The sequence below is a fragment of the Sylvia atricapilla genome, chromosome 2, assembly GCF_009819655.1.
Source record: "Sylvia atricapilla isolate bSylAtr1 chromosome 2, bSylAtr1.pri, whole genome shotgun sequence".
Classification (NCBI taxonomy): Eukaryota; Metazoa; Chordata; class Aves; order Passeriformes; family Sylviidae; genus Sylvia; species Sylvia atricapilla.
The window spans coordinates 5,435,630-5,458,451 of NC_089141.1; positions in this window are offsets into that span (position 1 = coordinate 5,435,630).

Sequence of the window (22,822 nt, forward strand, 5' to 3'; positions counted from 1 at the left end):
CTTGCTGAGAGCTCTGTCCCTGCCTAGAGGAGGGTCCAGCTAGCAGTAAGCAGATTGAAATGGAGATGAGAATTTCAGATGGGAGTGAGAAAAGATGAACACTATACAAATTTTAACATTTCAAGGGGGAGGAGGGGCATGGTTCAGGTGGCTTCTTTGCTAAATGTTGTGAGGTGCTTAGAAAATATTTGGGTATTTTCCATGAAAAAAATCTTTGCTTTAAAAATATAGGAAATATCTGGAAAACTGGACGTTTCCATCCGTTATATTTTCTGCCACTTGTACTACTTACATTTGTACTGATGATTCAATCCTTCTCCATTCCATTTCTTTATCAAAACAGTGTTTCCAAAGTGTTAGCAATAAACTTTGTCATCCCTAAAGCCCACATATCACAAACAATACCAAAGGTCACTACGCTAGGAAGATAAATATATTCCACGTGTAGATAAGAGCTGAACTATTGTTCCTGTAACCATTTAGCATATAACCTGAAAAAGATCATTTTAGTTTGTTTCATTTCTGAAATTAGGACTCCCTACATGAAAGAAAAAAAAGCCAAAAAATGTTTAATGGTGGGGGGGGGCTTTATTCTGAAAATGTTTTATGTTAAACAAGACATGTTCAATGTTAGCAATAACAGCATTTTATTCACATCTGAAATACTTGAAGATAGAATGCTTAACTGGTAAGAGAAGTCAGCACTTCCAGTTCCATACTTCAAATTCTTCTTGGGTTTTTTGCTTGTTTTGGGAGGTAACATAGAAGTAATATTCTTATAAGTTTTTTAAAAGAGCCATTCAAAATTAAATGGGATGTTCTTTAGAGAATGCTTTTCTTTGTGGGAAAAAATATCAGTGATTAGAAAATGTTATCACTCATTTCAGGAGTCATCCTCACAGTGCCTAGCTGTGTTTTACAACACAAGTATCATCCTCCCTAAACCACATAAATTTCTAAAGGAAGTTTTCTGAAGGAAATTGGAGGAACTGACAAAAATAAGTATTATGCATTGGATTTACAAATAAAAAAATGGATGCCCACAGGTACATGAACTTCCTATAAAAAAGAAAAAAAGTAAATTTTTTTGGGGATTACTTTTGGTAACTGCTAACAATTACATCAATAACCTGAAATTAAAGAAGTGCTTCCAATAGGAAAATGATTCCGTGTAGACTACAGATGCCTCATTTGCACATTGTAATGGATTAGTTAGCATGTGTCAGGAGCCTGTCTCAGGATCATATTATTACTCTCATCTGGGTAGGATGAAGATAAGACCTGGCTGGGGATGCCACAAGCATTAAATGTGATGTGCCATATCAGCACTTCAGTCAGATTCACACAGAGGGAATAAAGACTTTAACATTTCTTTACTGGTTTTCTGAATTCTCTTTTCAAGGATTAAACAGGAGAATCCTGAGTCGACAATAACAACAAAAAAGGCTCATGTTTTTAAATAAATGGATCTCTGTGGATCTCTGTTTCCTGTTATAATTTCAGTTTTAAATCCTGGGCGTAATCTGTCCATCAGTGTGGTGTGATCACCTCAGGACTTTTTGCATGGAGCTTGCAGACCTGATTGTCACTGGTGTACAGGCACTCAGTTTTCAGTAGATTAAACTGATAATAAACAACTTAATGTTTGGATATGGGTGGATTTGCTCATATTTCCAGTTAGCTGTTTTACAGCAAACAGCCAGGGGCGTAATAATGAAGAATCCATGCTCCAAGTACGTACTTCATCTGCCTTATATGAAAGGATGGATTTATAGGAATACAAGGCCAAGAATCTAGTAGGGCTGTGGGGAGAAAGAAGAGGCAGACACTTTCCTGAAGGCTTTTTTTCAGTATCACTCTAAAAGGCCTCAAACCATGAAGCTCTTGTTACTTCCCTGGGACCCTTTTCAACAACTGTTGCAGGGAGTTTTTTCCTGCTATTCTTTCTGAAAACAATTTTAGATATGATTTGGTATAAGAGAAACTACCCAGACAGAACAGTCTTTTCAGTGCTGACCTTGAAATAAAATCCCACATTGATTTGTACAAGGGAAAGAGTTTCATGTGTAACAGACCAGAGTCCATTTCTGAAAAAAAAATCTGAATCCCTATAACTGCTTTCCAACAAGTTCCCACCCTATATCAAGCTATGGAACAAATAAGTCCGATTTTTGTTTTAAAATCTTAATCATTAGTCTCAGAATTGCTAGATATTATACCTGGCTGGCATTCAAAATGCAAAACAGAAAGCTGAAAGCACGACTTGTTTTTTCTCTACTTACTAACATGAGGTAACCGATCATCCAAGTGATGCCAAGCACTACTATAGAGATTGTGCTAATCATATTTTTCATTAATGAATCCTTTTTATTCCTAGAAGCACACACACATAAAGTTACTAAATCTTTCTCTATACTAGTTAATATCAGAGTTTTAAATTTTCTGTTTATTCAGGGCTATATTGCAAAAAGCTATTGTTAGGGTGAGTTGAGAAAATACACTTGCCTACATTTGTTTAATGGATCATTCAGAGAAGAAATCCAGAAAAATAAATGTAACCACATTTATCAGACTAATCTTTGTTTGGATTATGCAGCTTGGACGTATCTGTTCTTAATTTAAAAAATGAGGTTTACCAGGGCAATTGAAAATTAGCATGTTAGCTATTATAAGTTTTTTGGAATGCTCATAAGTTCATCCAAATGCACTTAATGTTCAACATAAGAATTAGCTGCCTGTCAAGTTTGAATATCCAGTTTCTCTCAAGCCTGAACAGACTCAGAAATAAGGTATTTTGTTTGCTCCAAACATGAAAATTCTACTTAAAGAAATGAAGACATGCTACAAAGTTTTGTTGAATGGATCAGTCCCATAGAATTAAGAATTAGAGAAAAATTAAAGCAACCTTTTTAAAAATAATGCAGTGTACACTGAGGGCTTGTGACCTACAGCCTGTGACAATACATGGAGTGCTGATGTAAAACTGAGCAAGTAAATCTGTTTCAAGCTGCTCAAGAACTGTCGTGGTGTTTGGCTTGCTGAGAAATGCATAATTCTCAGTTAGCTGGACCTGCTCTTCTCTCACTTTTAGGGATTTAAACTGAGGATGGCTGTCATTGAAGTCATGCTGCAATCCAAAAAGGGGGACAAAAACCTGAACGTGTTCATTGATATGCACTTGAACAAAGTCTGGCTCATTGTAACAAGTGGGATTAATTCTCTGCCTGCATAAAGTATACATTTCTTTAAAATAAAAGATTTTGTCAAAAATCCGAATTTGTGACAAGAGAGTTTGAGCTAGTGACAAGAGACTGAGGAATAAATTTGCTGAAAGATATGAAGAATTCTGTGCCATCTTACCTTACCAAATTCATCTTCTTCCATATCACAGAGATACTGATCTTGATGAAGATCTTAAACAGAAGTATGAGTGCTACTGGCAAGAGGAATGACCACAAAGTGTGCTTTTACACACTGAAATTCTGATTTGGATCCATTGCTGCAAGCCAGCAACTTTGAATATAAAGAGAGGTAGTTTCAAAAGATACATTAGGCACAACATTCAGAATACCACAAACAAAATAATATTCCACATTGCATCCTGAAAGACCTTACAGTGCTTTCTAGGTCTTGTCAGCTTAGCTCTGAGAGGCAGCCATTCCTTGTGAAATGAGGGCTTTCAATCATGCTTCTCTTCCTCTGGGGAATGCAAAATGATACATCAAACAAACTACACGGAGAAATAATAAGGTGCAGTATAACTAACATAGGTCTACGGCCACCATATGCACTTTTATCTTTAGCATGTATTTTACAATAAAGAGTAACAGAGAAGACCTAATGGACAAAGGCTCACTGCTCTCTGCTGATCTCCTATCTTTACAACTCTCCTTGAATGTACTCTGTACTGTAAAAGTTGCCATATGGACAACTTTAAATCTTAAATCTGATTACTGAGGAAATGTCCAGGCAGTGCTTTCATGGCTCTGAGCAGCAGTAAGACAGTGCAGAACTGAGTGCTGACCACAGAACTGTTGCCAACAAGAAACAGTGCAGTAGGACAGCCACAGCTGTGCACCAGGAATCTGTGAGAGGATCCACCATGTCAGAGGTAAGGTGGTACTGGAGGTACCATGAGGAAGGTATTGCTGGTAGCATCTGGTGGTATCATTGCTGCACTTCCTGGAAGTTTGGTTTTCAGTTCCAGAGAAGAAGAAATGTTAAAAATGAGCATAGAAAAGCAGAGACTCACTAACATCCACTTTACAGATAAGTTTTGAGTTTCCCTATTGGTAGGAATATGTTTAGGAGAAAAAAAAAAAGAGAAAAAAAATTGTCAAATATTTTCTCATTTTCATTCATACTAAAAGCAAGCTAGAGAGGAGAAACTTAAATACAGACAGAAACCAAAACAATAACTTGTTTGCAGAGTTACACCACTGTTACTCTCAGACAGCTTAACAAATCCATCAGTTTTGTCTGCTTTCACTAGGACACAGAATATCCAGCACCTTTTAGGACTAGGCCTTGACTGACAGCAGTCTGGGATGCTTTTTTTTCCCCCTCTGCTCTTTTTGGAATCCTTTTCTTCAGTGCTAAGTAGTGAGGTAACATAAAACAAGTATTTCTAACCATTCTCCAAAGTGCAAGAGAACAATAAACCTTCACTTCCAAACTTTTTCTTATCTCTGAGTCGCAGAATCACAGAATCAGTAAGGTTGGAAAAGACCTGCAAGATAATTGAGTCCAACCTATGACCAACCACCATGTCAACTAGACCCTGGCACTGAGTGCCATGTCCTGTCCTTCCTTAAACACCTCCAGGGACAGTGACTCTATCTCCTCCCTTGGCATTATATATAGTATATATATGCATACATATAAATGTGTATTTTTGTGTGTATATATATATATATATATATGACATTATCATAAATAAATGCATTTAAAAGGCAGAGGCTGAAAGCTCCTACAGTCTTAAAAATGTGAATCTTGATGGAACAATGCATTAATCTCTGATAATGAGAGCTCTGCTGGCATGGCTCTGCTCGTTGTTCAGAGGGGAAGCACAGGACACCATTAATCACAGGCATGTCCATCAGGAAAATTTGCTGCAATAGTTTTTGTATTAAGTCATTCACAATGAAACAGTAGCACAAGCAGCTACTGCCTAGCAAAAAAACCTGTTTGCACATTGCAAAACCAGGGTATGGGGGGGAGGTCCCGCTGGTGGTGGAACACTGTGACACATTTTAAAGCCCGATATTGAGATAGTGTACTAAAAAGCTCAATGTGTATCACTGACCTGTGCAGTGATAACACCACTCTGAGTCTGTGTTGTCAGTGCCTGCCTGGGTACTACAGAGGTGGCAGGGAGTCCCAAGCCATGCCATGTGATTTAGCTGTTTCTGAAAATATTATTTTCTAATCAATAATATTGCAATATGTTCTAAACTAGCTGTTTTTAATTGCTTTCCTCAAACTACACACAGAACAGAATATTGTAACTTAGTGTAAAATACTTGCAGTTTAACATCTTCCCTCTTACCTAGTGAGTATTTCAAACAATAATAAGCAGACCAGCCATGGACAATCCAACACCAATATAAGAAATATAATCCAGACGCTTTCATATTTATGTTTTATCTGAAATGCCTAGAAAACCAATTGTATCAGTTACATGACATGAGACGAAATAAATTTATTTTTAAAGTTTCTGTTTCTGGTTCACATAGAAACAAGAATGTTTTAGTAAAGTTATGATTATTGCTAGCCACTGCCAGAATTTTTATATGTCACAGAATTATTCTGGACCCCAAAACTAGAGAAGCTTGTGAAAAACACCAAAAAGAGATTTAACAATACAAATCAAATATTCATCAAAATAGCAGATTAAATTATTCATAATAAATTGCAAAGTGACACAGACTTTGAAAAACAGCTTTTATACTAGTGAGTATTGTAACTTTTCATACTAGTGAGTATTCTAAATTTTGGCTTCTTGGTCTAAGATGAGATATTACAAATAATTATAAATTGAAACCAGTCTGTGTTTGTATAGTGACAATGAAGCAGCAAGTAAATGTAAATGTATTCAGTGAAACAGAAAATGATGTTGCATTTGCATTAACAGATGGGAATCTTATTTTGAATATATTTTGTGCAAAAAGGACATGCATAGCATGAAGGGAGATACAGAAACAAGTAAATAGTACAAATATGGAAATGCTGTTCTGTGAAGACAGTAAAAATGATCTCTGAAATGCTGGCATGCTGAAGTGACCACAGATACGTGATTTTATCCAGGGTGTGTTTTGTTTAGAGAAGCTGAAGTAAATACTGACAGAAGAACAAACATCAGGTCATTCCTAAATAGTCTTGCTTGTATAAAACTTTATGGTTGAAAGCTTAACATTTACAAAGCAAGTGCTTTTATAAACATATAAGCAAAGGGAGTAGTTAATGCTAAATCCTCTGAGTTGTTTACCCAGCACAAGGCAGTGCCACAGCTAGCCTGGATTCCAGGCAGCTCTATTGTTCATCTGGGGCCACTTCAGCCTTAAAAAAACCCTCATTTAACCCCCAGCTGCAGCAACAGAGGTGCAGAGCTGGAGACTCAACAGCTGGGTGAGAGGAAATTCCAGATTTATCTGTTACTTATGATACAAACCCCCCAGTAGTTATTGAAAACTTTCTTATAACCAACGTACAACTCTCTGCAAGAGGGGAATCGTGGTTCACACCATACAGCACTACATCTAACTTTTAATATTTCTGGTGAATCAGAGTCTTTTGTAGCAGAGGGAATGTGGGGAAGAAGGTTGGAAAGAGCAGGCAGGATACACAGGAGATTATTTCTGACAATTTTTCTAGTGGTAATAATGCATTACATCATGTACTGTGTCCCAGTTAAAATAAAAATATTTAAATCCAGCATGAAGAAAGTTGGGAAAACACATGTGGTTCCAGATGTTTTGGAATTTGTATCAAATCAAGGTCATGAAGAGAGCCCACATAATCCAAGTGAAAGCAGAATAGAAGAAAATTTGTTACTTGTACCTTAATACTGGTTCTTCATAGATGGGGTTGAGTATAGTGGTGTTTAGAAAACCACCTAGATCTATTTTGAATACAAAATAGCAAGCAGTTAAAAAAAAAAAAAAAAAAAAAAAAAAAAAAGTCAACCTGAATGAAGATCTTGTTTTCCTGTTTTCCCTTATCTCTTAAAAAAATTGTGTGGGAGTGTACTACTGCTATGCAAATTGTATTTGACAAAAGCAGTAGGTGTCTGTTTAAGAGCATCTCATATCACCAAGTCATTTCTAATAATAACTTAACCTTTGATACTCCTTGTATTACAAATACTTTTTATGAATATTTTATAACAAATTGTCAAATCCTTATGTAAAAGCATCTACTGTATTTGCAGCCATATCTTGGGATGTAAGGCAATACATTTTTTAGCTAATTTATTTTAAGAATTATTATTCTTATTTAGCACATCCCACGGTAAAGTCAGATTCTGAAAAGTAAGGACAGACTTTTTATAAGGTTGGTAAATCAAAGTTAGTCTGTCAAGATCCTACTGATATTGCTAGAACATTTAATTAACCGGCCTCTAAAGAATTACCACATCTGCATATGGGAAGAATAATGCACTGAGGTAGAGAGCACAAGACCCTCTTAATGTCCTTGTAAATAACATGGAAAATCTGAAGATTTGCCTGGAAGCTGCTGTAAAAGAAAAATCTAGTTTAATGTGCTGACCTGATTCTGTTCCTCCTGGTAACCTTGCTATAAGGTTTTAACTCGGATGGAGCATATCTGAGAATGTCACAGAAAGCAGAATAGGTAATGAAATGTTTTAAATGAAATGCAGAGAAATACTGGTAACTTTCAGTATGGGGTTGGGATTTTATTCTTGTTGTTGGGGTTTTTGGCCTTTTAATTACAGTAAATGAGTTTAGAGCAGAAGTATGTACATTAAAGCGTGTTTGTTTTCATATGCTATCATTTAAATTTAAGAAAGAAAAACCTGTGGTTTTGTGCATTGGCATACATATGTATGAGTGTACACACACATTATATTTTATTGAGATGACAGATAATGACTGTTTTCTTAGAGATAACAGATTGCATTTTAACACGAGCTTTAAGAACTTAATGATGTTTTTATCTATTCCTACCCCAAATGGATGCAGCTATTATTTTCTTCAGTTTTGATGAAAAGAAATACATTAAACTACCTTTTCTTTGTCTGAAGTATCAGCCTTGTTAGGTACCACAGCTTAAAAATAGGACTGATAAAATAAAGCTGTGTGTCTTGCTAAGAAATTGTATATTTTTAAAGAATATGATAATGGGGAATTACAGTAGCTCAAACTACTTTTTCTGATACGAAATGCTAGAGCATTTCTCTTTGAAATGCTCCAAAACCTGCAGTTGCTCAAAGGCTATAAGGGGCAATCATTTGAGACAAGAACAAGTCAAATGTCTCTTTTGAAGTGCCAAATTGCATTTTTTTTCAAGCAGTATTCTCAAAATGGAAGATAAAAGTTCAGAGTGTTTTGCAGGAGAGCTTCTGTGCAATGTGCACTTTTGGAGGAAAATCACTGTGGTTTAAGTGTGAGTGATAAGGACTTTTTGCTGTACTAAATGAAAGAGCAGGACTTCAAAGTTCAGTGTTTGCCTTGCAACAATTGCCAGTTTCTGATGTTCAGACTCTGAAGTGAGGTTGATCTTTGCTCTGAAAATTACTCATTTTGTCTCAGAAGTTGAAGTTGTCAGGGAGAAGCCAGACCCCTATAAAGCTGAATTCTGGCTTTCATTTCAGCAGACTTCTTCCAGGTAGGAATTGTCAGGATGCCTGCACAACTCTGCCTTGTACGAGTGGAGATGATGGGGAAAATTCTAGTTAAAGAAACTTGATCTGATTGATAAGGAATCTTTCTGACCACCCTTTGTGTTAGTGGAAGAGGAGAAGGGGGAAAGGTTGGGCTGTCAAGTAGCAAGTAGCACCATTGTGAAAGCTCCTACCAAGAAGCTGAGGTTTGTGTTAGAGGTTTCTGCCTTTCCTGCATGAGTGGAGGGGCTCCCCAGCCACCAGCTGACTAGGCAGAGTCTTCTTGCACTGTTTATATAAAGTGGGATAGCTCCAGCAGAACCAGAGGTACTTTTTTCCCAAAATAAATGGTAATCAGATTTCAGGTTTGGGATCCTGAACATCAGAGTTCAAAACCTCCTTCTGAAGCACTGAGAAGAGTTCACTCTTGGAACAGATTGAGCACAATGTTTCTCTGTCATGTAAAATCGTGCTCTGAGCAAATGAGATGTGTCTCTGTGCCTCTGTCTCTGAAGGCCAGATGAGCTCTGAGAGCCAGAGTGTTCTGAATCTGAGCCCATAAACTGTGAATGAATAGTAAAATTTGAAATTCACTGATTTCTGATGAGACTTTTGTTGTTTAAGTCTCGACCTTCCACAGGATTTCTCTGTCAGTTTATAGGTCAGTCTGTAATAACACCACAGGAGTACTGCTGACAGGGTGAAATGGGCATGTGACCACATGAACCTCTCTCACCTCCCTCCTGGCTCTGGCAGAACTCTTGCTAAATGCCAGGCATTGGTGCCATCACCTGGAGTGAATCAGAGTTGTGGAGGGTGTTAGACTGGCTTTGAGACCCCAGCTTTGCCCTGAAAGGTATAGAGGTAAAGAGGGAAGTGCAAAAGAAGGCAAAGAAGTACAGATAATCAAAATATTATCCCACATAGAGTGAATTAAAATTTCCTGCCTAAAATAAGCGTGGTCCCCAGTAAGTGAGCCCCAAGTTTGCTGGCTAATTAGAGGATGATGGCATGATAGTGGGCTTCTGTGAACTGATTCTTATTTCAGCGAGTGGCACCCACTGTCTTCTTTAGATCAATCTGTTGTGAGACATCCATGTGACTTCAGCCTTGTTCTCTTGTCCTCTTCATTGCATGTTCCTTTCTTTATTCCCTCACTGTCCTCCCCAGGCCTCTAAACTGCTGCCACTTGCTCCTCAACTCCTTGTCTGCCGTGGCTGTGGTGCTGCTGTCAAGGGCCACCAGGTTGATCAGAGGGATGCAGCACCTCTCCTGTGCAGAAATGGTGAGTGAATTTGGATTGTTCAGCCTGGGAAGGCTCTGAAGTGATCCAGTTTTAGACTCCTGTTACCTGAAGGGAGCCTACAGAAAGGATGAGGACTATTTACAAGAGCAGTGACCACACAAGGGGGAACAGCTTCCAAATGGATAGAAAGTGGGTTTCGAGCCGATATTAGGAAATAATTCTTTGCTGTATGAGGCACTGGAGCAAGCTGTCCAGTGGACCTGTGGATGCCCCATCCCTGGAAGTGTTTGAGGCCAGGTTGGATGAGTCTCTGAGCCTGAGGTTCAGGTCTAGTGACAGGTGTCCCTCTCCCTGGCAGGGGTGTTCGAACAAGATGAGCTTTAAAGTCCCTTTCCACCCAAACTATGAAATCAGACTGAACTAGATTTGCCCATGCTGTACTCAAGTGTATGTTCAGGCCTGCTTCAGTGATTGCAACGAAATTAAATTAAATTATTGCACTTTAAGTTGCAGAGAATTCATAGATCTGTTGGGCTTTCTGTTGTGCTAAGGAAGGCATATTTGGAAAATTACCTCTAAATATTTTTAAATGTCAAAATATACACCTGGATGAAGATGTATTTCTTGCACTCAGATAAGCATGCATTCCAGAACATATTGAAAAAAAACCTTGGTGCAGTAAATTCAATTTTCTGACATAGGAGAATAAAGGTAGCAGTGCTAACTGCACGTGCAGTGTGTGATTGCAGGACTGTAACCAGTCCAAGGTTAGTGGGACTACAGAGCCCCGAGCTCCATCTTGGCAGTTGCCAGCACTTGCTGCTGAAGGAAGAAAATGTAACTTCTCAGCAAACAGTAAAACTTCCCAGGAATATTTTCCAAACCTTCAACAATTTATAGTCAAGGAACTTTATGAACTGAGGGTAGTGACTCTGCAGTGAAAAACCAAATAGCCACACATATTGAGTATTTGTAGTGAGGGAGTGAACATTCATTTAGCAAATGTTACATGAGCACATAAAGAAAGTCTGTTCAGTCTGTATATACAAATGAGATGGGGAATTAATGTCCTCATTTCCTGCCTTATCAATGTTTTACTTAAGAACATTTGGACTACTTTTAGTGAAGTTCTGAAAACAAGGGTGAAATCCCATGGTAATGAGCAATTTGATAGGGGAAATTAAAGAGTCATATTAAAAAAAAAAACACTAAGAAGTGTTCTGGATATTGTGAGCAGTGAACTATTCCCATTGCAACTCTAGTGTTTAAAAGTGAGCAAATTCTTTTGAGTGTTGGGCCCTGGTTATTCATTTGTAGGTGAATTGGTTTAGCATGACTAGGACATCTAATCCAAAATGTAAGACAAAAATACAGAAGTGAGGGCAGCCAATTATTTTGTTTATGTGATTTCATTGTAGGTACTGATACACATCTCTGGGGAATACTTTCAGGCACCCTGAGCAGCTGTTTCATGCAAAATTTCCTCATGTCCTGTCTCTAAAAATCTTCTGACAGATAGGTATCTATTTTTAGTTCATTACTGTTCAAGCTTTTATGTAAAAATACTCAACACAGAACAATTTCTTTGTTGTGTTATTGTTATTGCAGAGATACAATCAAACGTAATAAGTGAAGATTAGTTTGGGGTTTTTTTTTTGGCAAGCAGGATGTAGAAAATGCATGTAATTTAATTCCTAATTCAAATCTTTCTGTATATTGATAATTTCATAACTGCATAATTGCAAATCTTTCTGTATATCAATGTGTGATCATGTTTGTGATCCAGTTTAAGACTATGGTCCTTAAAATTCAACTGTAAAAGATCATAGTAAGAATATTCCAGGAATCTGGTGCTTTCTGCTCTGAGCAAACACTGTTGTCTAAAGAGTAGAAGTAATAGTGGAGTTTAAATGGGTTTAAATTATCTTTCATTCCTGCACAAGAATGCAAAAGGCCAGGTCCACCAGTTTTCATCTCCTGACTGCACATTAGTACGGGATGGAAAACACTCCTTGTGGAAATTGCGTTCACTTGGATTGTAAGAGAAAGTAAGACTGCTATAAGATGTTCATGTGTCTGAAATCCAGTTGTTACAGCGCCTAAGAAAGTGGTCTAAACATGATTCCTTTTCCATGAAAAAAGATGCTGTTGGCTTCCATTTCCCTGAGTGACACAGGTAGAGATTCAGGTGTCTGTTCAGGTTTATTTCTGAATCAGCCATTTGAACTCATATGTGCCTCAATTCTAGTTCATGATGTTTTTCTCCCTTTAGGGAAAAAAAGATATCTAATTTGTCAGTAGATTTGGCCTTCTGTCTCCTGTGATAACACTTGTTCATGCCAAAATCCCTCTCCTCACACTTGAGAGTCATTTTGTAAACCCATGTAGATGTGATCGATTCATGTTAAATTTGTGTGGGTAATTTCCTTATTACCAGAACCTCTTGTGGCTGGTTTATTTGTGACTGTTAAGCTTCTGTCAATGAAGAATTTTAGGCTAATGCAGGAAAGCCATAACACTTAGAGACCTGTGAGGTGATGTGGATGGTCTGAAGCTGTAGTGTGCCCATTGCCACGGTTGTTTGCCAATCTTCTATCTTCTCTAATTGGAGCATAACAACCCTGGCCATTTATCATTAAGCATTGCAACATCAGTCTCTGGCCTTCTGCTGAACTCTGAAGAATTGTGACTTTTCTTTGAACTCTCAGCTTTTAGTTCCACTGACCCTATGGCCCATTTATAACTGCTGTGCCATTTATCACTCTGGGGCTTAGAAATATAGTTGGGGGAAAGACTCAAGTGCAATCATTCACACCTCTGATCTCTTTGTATTTGGACTTCACAGTTTCTGTGTAGTGTAACTGATAGGGAGAGATTAGTTACAAAACTGTAATTCCATTGAAGGATTGTGATAATACCCTACCATAAACTGCATATGATGCTCAAGGGGTTTGACAGCATTGGGGTTCTGAGATTAAGTTACAGCATCTACTGTTAGTCTCTGTCAGTATCTGTTTTAGAGGAGGGGTTTTGTGCAACCCTGGTGTAAAATACAGGGTGTTTTCTGAGTTAGGAGACTTGCTGTTGCATTAATCATTTCAGACTCCTGTTAGTAGTTAAACTATAGCATGACATAAACCCCACTTGGTACAAAAAGACAGAAATATTTATTTTTCCTATATAATATTTATTTTTCCTATATAATATTTATTTTCCTATATAATATTTATTTTATGCTACAGAGGAATTCTCTGTACTGACTACTAACAAGGTCTTGGGATATCAGTTTGAATCAGAACTTCTATGGCATTTTTACCGTTCCAAGGAAAAAAAAAAAAAAAAAAAAAAAAAAAGCATGTAAAACTCAGAAAGAGTTACTGGTGAGACTAAAGTATCATTTCTGGAAAGAAATCAGTGTATATTTTACAATCAAAATAACTCCTTTTTATTAATTTATTTTTCATTTTCCCTGTACAGCTTCTGCTATTTACACACACACACACACTTACTATTCCTGTGCCCCTAGGAAACTTTGACTTCCTTTCCCCTTAAGTTTTTCTTTACATCTTTCTTTTATCCTTTTTTATTTCATTTCTTCTTCCCTCCCTCTACTTTTTTCTTGTGAATTTTTCCATCACTTTTGAGAGAAATTGCTGAGTATGCTGCACTTTAATGTGATTTTGGCCAAAGAATGCTTATTTTTAAAGTGATTTGTCCTTGCATAGAAGAAACTAGAATTTTAAAACTCCATCAAGGTATGAAGTTGTGCATATGGGTGAGAGATCTTTTCACAATTCCTATGAGAGAAAATAGATAAGGGAAGACTTCGGATAGATTAATAGTTCCAAAACTTTAGGAAACTTTAGGAAGAACTTTATTCTTCTGAGAATAATTCCTATTGTGAGAAAAAAATCAGGATATTATATCAAGGTCTGGAATTTCATGCCATGGAAAAAAAAAAACCAGTTTCTTTGAAATGAGAGAAATGTTTATTTATTTTTCTCACTACAATGTTAACCACTCAAAAGGAGAATGATTAGAATAATTATTTCACTTAGTATTCTCTAATCAAAGATAGTCCCATTTTTATGTAAGAATCAACAAGTTTATTCACTGTTCTTCCTTATGCTTCTTTTTGCCTCCCATGATCAGACTTTCTGGTTGCGGGGGTGTCTGCTGCCATTCCATCCCTTCATGAACACAACATTCCTGTGCCATGTTATGATGTAAGATGGAAAAAGGCTGCACAGGTGCCAGAGCCCTTTGCCTAGTGTCTACATTCAGTATACTTTTTTAGGATGTAGAAATATTAAGTTCTTACAAAGATTTCAATTTATGGCCAAAAAGTAATAAAACAAAATATTTTGAGACATATGTCAAATTTCACAGTAAAACTGTGTCCAGGCATCTGACAACTTTCCTTGCGTTTTCAAATCCACTTTTCTTTTACTATAGAACATGGCTCCCTCTCTGGTGCAACTTGGTTTTGTATGAATTTTATGGAGATTTCCAAGTTTATTAGAATGAAAAAAGCAAATGATGAGATAAGCTATCAAAAGGACCAATTAGCCAGAAATTCTCAAGCCACAAGAAAAAAAACTCAGACAAGAAAAACTGTGTACATAATTTTTCTTGTTCAGCTTTGGCTCCTCAGTGCATATAAATACTTTCTTGAAATTCTGATTAAAATATCTACTGACCTGGTGAGACATAAGATCGGAGAGATGAGGTTTTTCTTCAGTCTCAGCACTTCCTGTTACACTGCTGTAAGTAGTTACATGCCAATGTTCAAACTTTTCCTCTTCAGCCTCTACATTAAGCTTTGCAGTAATTACCATTTCGAATAGAGAAATGTTGTGGTATCCCAGTGCAGCCATTGATAAGGGTGCAATGCTATTTATGTTTAATTAGCAGATAATTGGTCATTAGTAATTGTAAATGTTGTATGCACTGCAAACATTTGCTGTGTTGAAAAGGTTTCAATTTTCATCCATTCAGGACAAGGCACTTAAGCCACTTTGTCTCTGTATTCAAAGTTAGTACTCAAATGAAGCCCTGTAAATCTTTGTTCCTCACAGAGGGGAAAATGTAAATGACACAATCAGTCACTATGAGATGTTTTAGTGCTGGCCTGTTCAAGAAGATGTCGTTTATGCAATGTTTCATAAATCAGTTGGGTTTTAGTGTCATTTAAAATACTCCATTTGGTTTTAAAACTAAATTGAAGCAGAGACATGGAAGAAAGGGAAGGTTGTTCTGGTTTAAATGTAGAAAAACTGGTCAATTGTTTAATTCTTGCATTACTGGAAGCTTCTCTTGCACTTCCTTGGCTCTCTTAAGTGTTGCTCAGCAATATTTAGTTCATATTTTTCTAAATTTCTATTTCACATAGATTGAGACAAACATTTTGGTTAAGACTTCAATAGATTTGTTTTGGATCTTATGTATTATATATAAAACAGACTTAATATTACTCCCGTTTTCTAAATTATAAGACACTGTGTTCTCTCATAAAAACAAAACAGAAGAAAATGAATGTTCTCCTTCTAGAGTTTGGAAAAGGGATCTTCATTTTTTGTGGATGATTGAGGATTTGATTTAGTTACATAAAAGGTGGGTCTCCACAAGAGAGCTGATTGCATAACTCTACCTCTGTAACAAAAAATTATCATCTGTCTAAGAAGCAGGTGCATGCCTTTTAGAGCTACCTGGATGAAGTGAGTTTTAGGTTTTTCCTAAACAGTTCAGAAACCATTGAGTATTGGTCTGCGTATCATAGTGACATAACATCATACTTTTCAGATAGCCTCCACACATATTCTTCTGTTGGGGGAGTAGCATTAATATTTTTATTCCTGGGGCAGTAAACCCCAGGGAATTTCCCTCCCAAGTGTGCACAAGGAGAAATTGGGACAATTAAGTTCCTTGTATTTTTGGTTAGTTTATTTTTTTTCTCAGTGGTTTATGAAAAATTACATAATTAAAATTGGACTATAAATAATATACTGATCTTGCTCTGCTGAGAAGTGCAATGTTGTCCCTCTCAGTAGGAGGACAATTTAGATTGTAAATAAAATGAGTTTGCCCAGTTGCCCAGGGACTGAAGAGGCAAGTGAGAAAAGAGGGACCAGCAAAAGCTGCACAGTGGTAAGACTGAACTTTCCCAACTTTTAAATCACTAAACCTGCCCTTGCTTCTGCAGCTTCACATAATTTAAAGAGGTTTTTTTTAAATTTCATTTTTTAATACAGTTTATGTGATCTATAATAGATAGTATTACCCTTCCCCCTCAGATTTGAAAAAAATTGTAGTGGCTGCTGATGCTTTTTTGTAATGTGCTTTTTTAACATCCTGTTCTTCAAATGTGAAGTTCAGGAAAAAATCTTTTATTTTAGTGGCAGCAAAATGCCTGCAGGCTTAGATTCCTTGAAAAAGTGAAAATGCTTTGTGACATGAATGCAATTTACCCTTAACATTCTCTGCACGGTGCTCTCTGATCTGTTTGCTTCCCATGTACTTTCAACCCCATTGAAAATGCCTTAAGGTCCCACTTGATAACACTGGTGAGCCAAACTGTGCTGAACTTCTGGATGGTCTGCAAAAAAATAAAATCATGCACCTGAGTGTTCAAAAAGGCTTAGGAGAGATTGCTTTCTTCCAGAGCTGGCTTGAAGTTTCAGATTTGATGATGGTTTCCCTGCATGGATTTATGTGTACGTATTGAGGATTCATTTTTGCCAGATCTCTATTTCTGAATATTACAGTACATGCAAATTCAGACATGGAAATACATTTTGAAAGGTGGTGTCTTGATGGATATTTCCTTGAGTTAAACTATTATAGGAGAGTAAAAGGAAGAAGAATAATGATGGAGCAAAAATGATCCTTCAACTTTTATGTGGGAAGTTGTGAGGAGGAGATGCTGATTCAAGAGGAAAAAAAGGAGAAGAAAATCTAGCAGTGGTTCAGCTGACTTTGGGTCTTTTTCTTGGTTTTTGTTTGTTTTGGTTTTTCATAGTTGCATAACTTGGTGTTATGTACTAGTATGATTTTGCATATGATCTTCTTTATTTTATTATTTTAATTGAAAAAATTAGAAAGGTTGGATAATTTTCCTTTAGTCAATTTCATTAGAAACAACTTATCCTAATTCCTTCTGAGGAGGAAGCAGATGCTGTAAATACAGTAGCACATGTTTAAATATGATACATCAGGGAAGGGTGGCTTTTATGTGTGTAATAGCATTGTATAGAAATAATAGGCAAGACTGTCCTCTTGAAACAATTTGAGCACTGCAGAGTTGTGTTGCTCACAGATTTGCTCTTAGGACCATTTTGTGCTTACCTTGAATGCTCTTCAGCTTATTATCATAGGCTCTGTCCTATGATCTACACCCAAGTTCAACTATATTTTGAATTTTTTTGTTCCCTCTTGCAAGGCAGTTCCATGTATAGGCATGTCTTCTAAAAGATATATTCTGTAACCAGTTACAAATTATTCATCTTTTGTGCTGAGACTGAAAGAGTTTATCAATGGCCACTGTCCAAACATTCTGGTTTACTACATGTCTTATATGATCTCCTTCATACCTAGAGACCCTTAAGAAAAAGTAATGAGTAGAAAGGACTGGAGTATTATTTTATTGTGGTTGTGCTTGAAAACTCCATCCAAGCAAAATTATGCTTCTCCTCTCTCATGTTTATGTGGAAAGAGGCAAAACTTGATTTTCTTATAGTCATATCACACAAGACTGAGATTAAAAAATAACATTGCTTTTTTTTTCTTTTTTCTTTTTTTTTTTTTTCTGAAAGAGTAGAATGAAGCAGGAAATCCCCCCTCCCCGCAAAAAAAAAAAAAAAAAAAAAAAAAAAAAAAAAAAAAAAAAAAAACCAAAAAACACCCAAACAAACAAAACAAAACAAAAAAAAAAAAAAAAAAAAAAAACCACAAAAACAAAAACCAACCAAGAACACACAGGGAGGAGATTTTCATGGCCTCAGCACAAGGAATTTAGATGATTTAAACTGTAAAATTTCAGATTCTAAACACTCATACTTAAGTGTCCCCATGGCATGTCTTCACTGTATTTCAACCACCAAATAATAACTGAAAAAAAACCTGGAGATATTGGCTGAGGATTTTGAGTTTTGGATATTGGGAAATGGGCTTGTTCTTGATTTAGAAAGATAACGTAACATAAAAAATCTTTGACAGAAGTAGGGAAAACCTCACTGAGTTTCAGTGCATAGTTCAAGGCATCTCTTCTCTATGTACCCTTCATTTTCCATGTAGTTTAAATCTATGGCTTGATCAGTGGGAAAATGTTTGTTCAGTTTGGGAGTCCTACTGGTAGAGGACCACTCTAGGACATCACCTCCATCTTATTTTAGCAGCTGGTACAAAAAGAACTGTGGTTTGTCTTCCAGCTTTGGATCTTACTGTTTTAACTTCAAAAACCTTTTCACATTCAAACTTTTCTTTTTCAAAGTAGTTTGTTGCTTGTATTTAAAGTATAAATAGTACTATTTCATTAAGCTCTTTTGGCCCAAAACCTTTATTTGTACCTTGCTCCATTGTTACTGCTAAAAATAAGGTAAGCCTCAAAAATATTTGTATTCATCTATTTGCCATTAAATGTACATTTTTGACACAATGGTGGAAATAGCTTTCATGGCAATATCATAATTAGTAGCAGGGGTTTTACTGTGTTCTGTATAGTCACAGAAAGGCATTGCTTCCTAATCATCTCCTCTTTCCTTCTGTGTTTGTGCTTTTGTTCTTTGCTCCTGGAGGATACCAATCCCTCAGACTGTGTGAACCTTTTGTCCACAGTACCCATGTACAGTGAGTTGGCTGTTCATCATGTTTATAAATAGAGACTGTTGCAGCACTGTCTGTGAGTCTCCTGACCTTCTGTCTACTAATTTGAGCCTTGGCCATCACTTCTCTTCCTTCTTAGCAGTTTCTCCTTATCCACTTCCACTGGATTTGTGAATTTTCAGGGGAGAAACTGTTTCAGTTCAAAAAATAGTGCAAAATTGGTCTGAGACTTTAAAGTTGTGGGCTTTTTTTTTGGTTTTGCTTTCTTCTCTTCTTTGCTGCATGCAGTGAAATGTAACTGTGTGTATATTTTTGAGATTATTCAACTTGCAAAGTCTGAAAAGGGACATGAATGCTTTGCTGTGAGAGATGGTCCCTCTATGAGGATAACAGAATGTCAGTCATGGGGGTGCTTGGATAGGCTTCAAGTAACAAAGCGTGAAAGGCGCCACCACCAACATGCTTGTTATTAAAAACATATGGATTTAGCACCTGCCTTGTACTTCACTGGAAATCTGGTGCCTGAGCATAACTTGTGTGTCCTGCTTGCATTGGACCTGTGTCCTGGGTTGTAGTTTAGGATGTATTCTATCACCATCTTCAGTTAATGGCCCATCAATGCCTTGCCATGACTCACAGATAACTCCCTCCAGGAGCTCTCTCTCTTTAATGGGCCATCAAGGAGCCCCTGTGTGACTCATCATCCCACTGTGAGATGCTCCGCCCAGGGGGAGGAGCCAAACATTCTCACCTGGATATAAGCTGGGATTTGGGACAGCACAGGCAGCCTTCACCCACTGGATTCCCAGAGGACCAGAGTTCCCAGACCTTTCTATGGGCTCACTGCTCCAGGAAGACCACCTCACCTGGAGTGCTTCCATCACCCTGCTCAGGTTGTATTCTGCCTCTGTCAGTGGTTTGTTTTGTTTTATTTTCCTTCTCATTAAATTGTATTTCTGACCTGGAGCCTCTCACTTGGTTTGCTTTCAAACCACAACAACCTGCCTCCCAGATCTTCCAGATCTCCATCTCCAGCTCTGTCCTTAGTGCATCTCCATGAAGGCCCTTTGGGAAAGTCATGCTTGGCTCCAAGTCTCATTGTATTTAACACTAGGTGGAAAGTGGAAAGCCTCTCTTCCTTGCCTGGCTCGGCAGGAATGCTGGTTATAGGGCCATGGATGTACATGGGGAGTCTGCCCTCGAGCCTTTAGTTCAGCACACTGAGCTGCTCCCTGGAGCACTGATTCCTGTCCATGGTGCCCTCTGCAGTGATATGTGGCTCCATGGACAGCCACAGTGTGCCTGCTCTTCCCTCAAAGGCCAATATTTGGCTTTTTTGTTGTTTTCCAGTGGCTTCCCACAGGAATCACTCCCTCCAGACCATGAGAGAGGCATGCAGAGTAAGTCATATCCTCAGGGGCATGGAGCTCAGTGGGTTGCTGAACTTTCTGTAAGACATAGCTGTTGTGAATGAAACTAACAGATATAGAAAGAATTAAGTCTGAATAGCTTCCTTTATTGCCAATCATTTGGGGAGTTTGGTTTTCCCCTATTACTAAGCCAGTTAGAGAAACAAGGATCTCTCTGGGATCTCTCTGACTCTCTCCTATGGATATATTTTTATATAAACCATCAGACCTGAAGTTGTGTTATTCTAATGTAAGAATCACTTAATTTTTCTGTTTCCCATCTTTTCCCATGTTTTCTTTTCAATGAAATCTGAAAATTTCCAGATTTAGATGGCAAAACCTGTCGTGTAGGAGCCTGTTAAATACAAAACAAAAGGACTATATATGCTATTCTGAGGCTGAGGTAACCAAGTACTATAATCCCTATTTATGTAAAGGAGAAATGGAGCCACAGATTTGTTCGAACCTGTAAAGAACTTGGTATGCTACAGATTTGGAACACAGAAGCTTTCTTGGCCCTATGCCCCAACAATCAATAAATAAGTTTTCTTCTCATTAGAGCTCAAATGTAACTTGAGCTTTTGATCTAGTACTGAGGGAGAATCCTGCCCTTGATTCGAAGATGCATTTAGTAAGCTTCTGTTCTTCCATAACCGACTTGTGACAAGCAGATTTATCACCTTATGTTATGTAAGAAGAAAGCTGGCATGTGAGATGCTCCATAAGTTGTAAGGGTAGGAAGGAGATCCCCTCCACACTCCCAGATCAGCCCCCAAAGTGCCAGATTTTTCTGTGGGAGTATATGCAACATTTGGTTATACACTGATATGAGCTTGCACCGTTTAAATATTAGGTTACATCCAGTGATTCCATTCTGTTAAAATAATGCTGGTTTCAATGCTATTCTTGTCAAATGCCCCTACCAGAAAGGGTCTTGCTATCTGCCAAAACTTTGATTTCTGCAGCGGGCCAAGCCCTAGTTCTTTCTAACAGCCCTGTTTGCTGTGCTATGCCCAGACTTTGTGTTCTTGCATGGTCCAGATGGCTTCAGGTGGCTTTGATTGATAGTGGGCAGAGTACACACTTCCCTGTGTGCCTGGGGACTGATTTCGGCTGCTCAGTGTGTGACCTGGTGTCTACAGCATCTTCCCTTTGCTGCTCTTCACAGTCACAGAATCACAGAATCATTTATGTTAGAAAAGATCTCCAGGATCATTTGGTTCAACCATTGATTGATCTCCACCTTCTTAACCAGACCATGGCACCAAGTGCTGTGTCCAGTCATTTCTTCAACACTTCCATTAAAGGATGAGTCACTCACCTCCCTGGGCAGCCCATTCCAATGTTTAGCAACCCTTTCTGTTGGAAGAAATTCCTTCTGGTGTCCAACCTCAACCTTCCCTGGTGCAGCTCGAGGACATGTCCTCTTTTCCTGCTGCTGGTTGCCTGGAGAAGAGACTGACCCCCATCTCTGTACACCCACTTTTCAGGTAGTTGTAGAGAGTGATAAGGTGTCCCTGAGACTCCTCTTCTTCTGGCAGAACAATCCCAGCTCCCTCAGCTGCTCCTCACAGGACTTACATCAACCTTGAGGGTCTGTCTCTTCCTGGGTCCCTGGAGCTGCTGTGGGTTGCACCAGCTGGGACCTCACCTGGTGTCTACAGATTTTCCAAGAGCAGTCCCAGCTGGGACGATGAGCTCTGGCTTTCTGTGTGTCTGATACAAGTAGAGTAGAACAATTCCAAGTTTGACTCACCTATAGCAATTGCTTTAGCAAACACCAAAATAGTTCAAAATACTGGAAAAGTTTTACAAGCCTCTCACAAGCTTAAATTGCTTTTATGTACTGAGAAAAGAAGTGACCTTAAATCCAACCTTTCCAGGAGATTTGATGTCACTCCTAGTGTTTTAGCAAATGATGTGATTGCATTGAAATGCAGAGCTACACATTTAAATTACAGTTTCCAGGCTCTTAAGTTTTCTAACATCTTCCAGGATTTGTCGTCAGGGAATTGTGCAGCATTTGTGATTTTTGGTACAAACCTGGAAGGTTAATCATTCTTTTGTAAGTACCTGAGATTGTAGCAGTTAATAAGTTTCTTGCCTAGTTCTGAATGTCTTTCTGAATGAATACTTTGAACTCCATTCAAAGATTAATCTTCTCAACACTAAGGGCTTTAGGAACTCATGATATGATGGGAATGTTTGTGCCTATTGTGACTTTCTTTTTCATTACCTTGATGGACATTCAAAAATGAATATGGATAAATGATCAGATTAAAAGAGATGCAACAACTAAGCCCTGTATATAGTTGGGGAAGATATAACCCAGCTGTAGAGGTGAGCTTATTTGGAACATTACAAAGTGCTTTTTTTTTTCTTTAGCTGCTGATAGTATTGCAGCTCTCTGCTACTATTACCTGTAGTGTCTCATAATTAGTGTAGAAAAGATGCTGGGAAGTACTTGTTTCATCTTTATTAGTTGTGGGTTTGCTGATGTTCCAC